Consider the following 6,839-nt stretch of genomic DNA (forward strand, 5'->3'; position numbering starts at 1 on the left):
ATGTTTGGTGCCCTGTCTCTCTTCTTTTTATAAACAATGCACCATTTGAGTCTGGATTGTGTGCTGCCTACTCTTAGCAACCTTGACACATGAACTCATCTCTTCTATGGGTAGCAACTACTTGTCTTTGAACATTGGGAGCACACCTTGGCCACTCAGTGAACAATGATACAGCATTCTTTCAGGAGATAGAATATGCTCAAAAAGTTGGAAAGTTTAAAGCAAGATTAAAAGTTGGTCTATAATCCCTAACGAAGTCTTGAGAGCTCTCATAGAAAAATAAAAGGAAAACACTTATGTTTCCTCTGATCTGTTCTGTATCTTTGATTATGAAGGGCTCTGAATATATCTCTGATTGTGATGGAACTTTAAGAGTCTCTATGGCTGGGGGAGATTTTAAGTGGATTTGTGATTTTTGATAGACTTCCAAATGCATCTATTTCATCAGACCAATACTGGTATACCAGTGACTTAAGTGTTACAAATAGGCAAACTGTAAACTACAAAGCAGTAATAGTGGTGAACCACTAGGTTTTTAGGGAACACATCTCCTTATCTCCTGCAAAGTTACTGTGTCACTAATATTGATATGAACAGATTGTTGTCTTTTAGAAGTGACATTGTTACTAGACAGGGATTATTCCTACCTAATGAAACAAGTCTATAAGCTAGTTTAGTGATTTATCCCTGGTGACAGCTCATCACAGAAGGAGAGTTGTGTTGCAAGCTGAGTTTCCTATTGAAAGCCTATGGGCTTCAGAGTACATTTTCCCTAACAATTTCAGTCATTGCAGGGAAAATTTGTTCACTGTTCTCTGCGAAGTCCAGTTTTAACAGCTAATGAGCCTACATGTATATTTTTCTCTACTGCATTTCATTCAGGAGCAATGACACTACCATAATGGACTTTATTGGTTTAGAGTAAATTATTCAACTCTTAATTATCATATTATGAATGTTTAATTTTTGCCCTGATATTGTCAAAGAGAAAGCGTGCCCTCACATCAGTGCTCTGCTCCTCAAATGTGATTCTGCTCTTATTTCTGCAGCAAGCAAAATCACTATAAGAGAGGCCCTGAAGAACATAAACAGTCTAGTTTAAGGTTTTCCCAAAGCCACCTACCTTTTCTGTATTCAAGAGCTAGTGATTAAAAGAGGCAATTTTCAATGTTTGGCCTTTCTAAGGAAAGAGTATAATTTCCAGGGAGACAAAACGTCCTTTCAATGAATGAGAATGCTGGTTTCTCATTGATTTGAAAAATGCATATCATGTGCATGATTATATTACATATATAGTACATATGAGTCAATTTTCTTTTTAATAGGGTGGAAGGGGGGCTAAGAGATTTGGATATCAGAGAGATTTCTATGATCTACTCTAAGTCATTGTGTCTGTCTATACCATTTCTATAAATCCTTGTCTTCCATGCCTGGCATCTCCCTAATGAGCCAAGAAGCTATCTTAGGATACCTATTGCCCAACTCCTTTTTTTTTTTTATTTGAGCAATAACAAGGATTTAATTGTCTTAAAATAATATTTCAACTCTTGCTCTTCTTCTTCCCACCACCATTTTTCTAGTGATTTCACTTGCCACTTCTTGTCCTTGCTTCTCCGGATGTCCAACTTTTCCTCCCAAGACTATCACAGGGATCTAACAGCAAATACTGGCTATGCCAATCCTATACTGAAAACCCTTCCCTACTCTGAAGCCCTCAAATACCACTTGATATTTTCATGGAAAAGTCCCAATGAGAAAGGGGAAGAAGCACTGTAGAATTAGTTTTTATCTGACCTGGCCCAAGGCAGTCACAGTTTTTCTTTCATTTGTAGCATTTGTTTTTCTGCACCCTTCCTTATCTCTGGGATGGCCAATGTAACAAATGCTTTGTGGGGATGCTTGATGCTTGCTGAGAATGCTTCTCTGTACATGTGGACAGGGATCTAACTCATAGCTCACATTGTATCAGAGTGTAACATTTAGCCACAGAGTCACTCCCTCACTATCCCCCAGACCAAACAGTTAAAATACTTAGATGCTTTGTTGTAGTCACTTATTTAAATGGCCAAGAATTTCACATCTTAAAAATTACCTTCCTTTTAATATAAAACCATACCTTTTATCATCATCATGTAAAATATTTGAGTAAATTGACACTGTAAAAAGATGCTTTAAATTTATCCCTGAGCTTTGAAATAGCTCTAAAAGAACTCCTCGTATTGTCGGGCATATGTAGTTTTAAAGGCATATGAAGTTATTCATATGTGATAGTATCTGAAGGACACAATAATTTACTGAGCTGCTACCAAATGTCTGGCACTGTTAGATCCTTTTCTTTAAAGTATCTCATTTATTCTCCAACCATCCCTGAGTGGTGCAGGCATTATTCTCACTTTAGAGAGGAAACAGGTCTAAACAGACTGAACACTTTGCACAGAGAAAGAAAAGCAAGAAGATAGAGTGAGTATTTAACAATGGTTTTGAAGTATTTAAAATATACTTTTCCCACACAATCTTTCTATAAAACCACAAACTATTCTTCCTAACATATGTGAAATTGTGTGAAAAACTAAATGAGATAATTCATCTGAGAGTCCTTAGCATAATGCTTGGTACATCGATTTTATTTTCACTCCTGTGTATCTTTGCATCATTCACAGTATAGCACCCACAATTCGAATAAAGACTCATTTGACCATAGTTATGAAGCAAGTAGCACTGTAACACTGTCGTCCCGCTGTTCATCAATTTGCTCGAGTGGGCACCAGTAACATTTCTATTGTGAGACTTGTTGTTACTGTTTTTGACATATTGAATACGCCACGGGTAGCTTGCCAGGCTCTACTGTGAGGGCGGGATACTCTTGGTAGCTTGCCGATCTCTCTGAGAGGGATGGAGAAATCAAACCCGGGTGGGCCGTGTGCAAGACAAACTCCCTACCCTCTGTGCTATCACTCTAGCCCATACTTTAGGAAGGTAAATAGGAGAGAGGAATACCTGTCAATGAGTTACCCAGTTATTAATAAAAGAAGTTACTCTTGTCATTAGCCTGAAAGCAACCAAACTGCATGAAGTCTTAGCTCACTTTGTGGACATGGGAACTGAGGTACAAGACTCAAACTGATCCCAGCATAGGCCCTGAGAAGACTGGACCTGCTCCCATCAAGAAAGAAGCTCCACCAGGAGCAAAGGGTTGTGGTAAGGGCATGAAGGTACACAACGAAATTTCTTTCTTGACAATGTCCTACCAAGTAATCTTATCTCCATGTCAGACTGCTCATGGGACGGTTGGAAGAAAGTTTATAAAACCAGCTCTGCCAAAGAAAGACAGAACTTAAAAATCTGGGAGGTGGTCTACATCTCTCCCTGATCTGTGTACTCTCAGCTCTCCCCTCTGAAGCAGTCTGCATTCTGTCTCATGTGGCCCACTCTTTCCTTCCTTATCTCCAAATAGAACTATTGACTTCACTATACATCTACATTTGAAATTCTTTTCTATGAGAGTACTCAATGAACTGGAAACCCTGGATAGGATTTAGGACTGATTTTTCTATCCTGCAAAAAGCAATTCCTTGCTCCATTCTGGGTTCCATAGCTCCCCGAGAAATCAAATGCAGGGATCATTTCCCAAGGCAGGGAGAACAAGTGGAACCAGTTGTGGTTGGACTTCTGGGTTGTGGGGCTGGTGAGAAGTGAGGTCTGTATAATTCAGGTGCTCATCAAAAACTCTCATCAGTCCTAGATTTCTCACACATTTCCCTGGAGAGCTTTGATGGAAAAAGAATTAGTAAACTCCCTTCTTAAGGCTGCCACCTTCTTCTTCCCACTTCACTTAAGTAAATCCACAACAGTTCCACTCAATTTGATTAACAATTCCACTAAAGATTATGTTCCCCATAATACACATAATTTATATATTATCTGAATGCAAAATGGCCAGATTGAAGTGTCCAATTAAATGGACTTTAATCCTTTGACTATCCAATAGTTATAATAATATCAATGTATCACTATTACTGTCATCCTGTTGGTCATCAATTTGCTTGAGCAGCCACCAGTAACATCTCCATTCGTTCTAGTCCTGAGATTTTAGCAGCCTCTCTTTACTCGTTTTTTCCAACAGTGCCACATTGGAGGCTCTTTCAGGGTCAGGAGAATGAGACCCATCATTGTTACTGTTTTTTGCATATCGAATATGCCAGGGGAGCTTGCCAGTCTCTGCCATGCAATTATAATAATATATCACCTTTATTAAGGCATCACTATGCAACAAAGTCTATGTTTTATACTTTAAAGGCATGTCTTCTAGTTTCATTAACAACTTTATGTTATGGACAATATTATTATTGCCTAGACAGAGAAAAGTAAATAGCATGACCAGTGTTACCTGGAAGGGCCAAGATTCAATAGTTAAGTCTGACTCCAAATTTCCCTTTAAAGTCCTCATGCTCCAATATCCATCTCAGACTTGGTTTGATTACTGCACAGATGTATCTAATTCCAAGTAAGCTCCAAGTTCCCGAGTGCCTGCTATGTATAGGAAACAATTCCTTTGTCTTGGTTTGTCCATATAATAAAGTTTACCTCTCTGGCTCCTGTTTTTGTTTGAGAAAACAAGTTAACAGTTTGCCTAAAGTCTCACAGTAAGGTGAGAAACTGTGATTTTAAGACCATTTCCAACCCAAGAGCCTTCTGATTTTTGCTGCCTCTAAGTTTGTGTTGGGCCATTAAGTCTCAGAATGCTCAACACACACATCAGATTTTTTCCACACACTTATAATAGAATGCCAAGCCAAATAGAAGCACTCAGTTTGCCTTTAGCAAAATTCAGCATGACTCTGCATACAAAGGCTTTTATTAGAGCCTGTTTTGTTTGTCTTTCTTTCTTTTTCCTTTTTTGAAAAAAGCCCTGCACCTGCTTAGAAGCAGTTCATTTGTTTCCAGTCTCGGGAAATTCTTGTATACTGTGGAGGTTTATGATGCCTTGTCCACCTTGGGGGCTACTGCCCGCTGAGCATGTCTGTTTCACCACACTGGGCAAACGAACTCTGGGTTTCTAGTATTCACTGATACTAGGCTTTACTGTTTATATGCTGTGCATCCCCAATCCACAAAAATGGTCTTGAATCTCAACTACAATTTATAGACCTTAGTTCCACTAGGCTGAAACAGAAGATAAATAGACCTGCAGAAATCTATGTGTTGGGACTTAGGCATCTGGACATGGAGGGTCCAGGTCCTATGTTCATGAGCACACACTGGGGTTATGCTGCTTCTCAGGAAGCTGGTTCGCCTTGGAGTTCACAGATTGAGAAGAGTGGGGGGGAGCTACTGGGAAGAAAAGAATTACTTAGAAAAAGACATGTGTGAGCTAGACTTCTGTTTACCTATTCAGAGACTTTTCTGTGTGGTGTACTGATAGTAATATAGACTTCTTATCTCCAACCTTCCTAGAGCCTCTGGACCAGAACCACTGGGGAGGCTGTAGATGTTGGGTGGAAGTAATCTGGGGTTTCTCTGAGTTCCTCTTTCTTAGGGGGAAAACCCTGAATTGATACAGGTGCAGCCCATCCTCATTCAATGATTGGCCTTCTGAATGGTTTTGTAAATTTCCATTTAGCCCCTTGTTGATAGCAAGACATGTTCTTGGTACTAGGGTTCCCTGGTTTGTCTCAGATAGCATTTCCTCTGCTACGTGTTCCTAGGAAAGTGCTCCATTCTGTGTCGCACTGTTTATTTCAATCAAAATAAACAACAACAACAAAACTCAAAATGCTTCATACTTGTCTGCAAATATGCTTCTTCAAACTTCTCATTGCATGTTTTACCAGCCCTGCCTCCCTACACCCTCAGTATTAATCCTATTTCAAATTTGCTTGTTTCTCAATTAAGTTTTGACTTGCTACTTCCGATTTGGCTTGCTTTTTGATGGTTTATTTCCTTGGTACTTCATTTGATTTTTGCTAGCTTTCTTTTTTTTATCCAATATTATTTCTATTATTGTTTCAATTTTCAATGGACTGTCTTAAAGTTGAACCTACAGGGTGAAAAATTTTCTTAATATCAGCCATGGAGGAAGGGGGAGGGCTGGAAACGGGGGTATACTGGGGACATTGGTGGTGGAGAATGTGCACTGGTGGAGGTATGGGTGTTTGATCATTGTATATTGAAACTCAAACATGAAAGCTTGTAACTGTATTGCATGGTGATTCAATAATGAAAATTAAAAGAAATTAAAATAAAGAAGCACGTTTTGGAACCACACACTTAGATAACATTAAGATTGTAGTAAATAATAAAAATAGAAATAAACGAATAAAATGACCGCAAGAACTCTTATTGTGTATTTTGATTCTGTGTTAGATCAACTTGAGACTAGAAAAGAATAAAGGGAATCAGTCCTCTCTGGGAACAAAAAGAAGAAAAGTACTGTTCAAAGCAAATAATTTTAACAACAAATATAAAGAATGTATATTTTTATAGAAAATATATTAGATCATGTGCATTAAGACTTTAATTCCAGTGCTATTTTTTGTATTAAGTATGTAGTTTTCTGAAAATTGCTTAAGACTGTAAATATCAATTTTATCATCTGTAAGTGTGGGTGGGTTACTGCTCTTATAGGTTGTTCAGAGGAGTACATGAAGGAGTAGCTTTGTAACAATTTCAGTTGTAAAAAAGGATTACATAAACAATAATATATCTTATAAAAATGTAAATTGTCCATATCATTGCTGTTTACTGGGAGACAATCAAAGTAGAATTATGAGTAATATGCACCACAAGCATTCATGTGATGAGTAAAATAAAATTGGATGGAATCATTGCATATTTACTGA

This window comes from Sorex araneus, chromosome X (assembly GCF_027595985.1).
Source record: "Sorex araneus isolate mSorAra2 chromosome X, mSorAra2.pri, whole genome shotgun sequence".
In the NCBI taxonomy this organism is placed as follows: domain Eukaryota; kingdom Metazoa; phylum Chordata; class Mammalia; order Eulipotyphla; family Soricidae; genus Sorex; species Sorex araneus.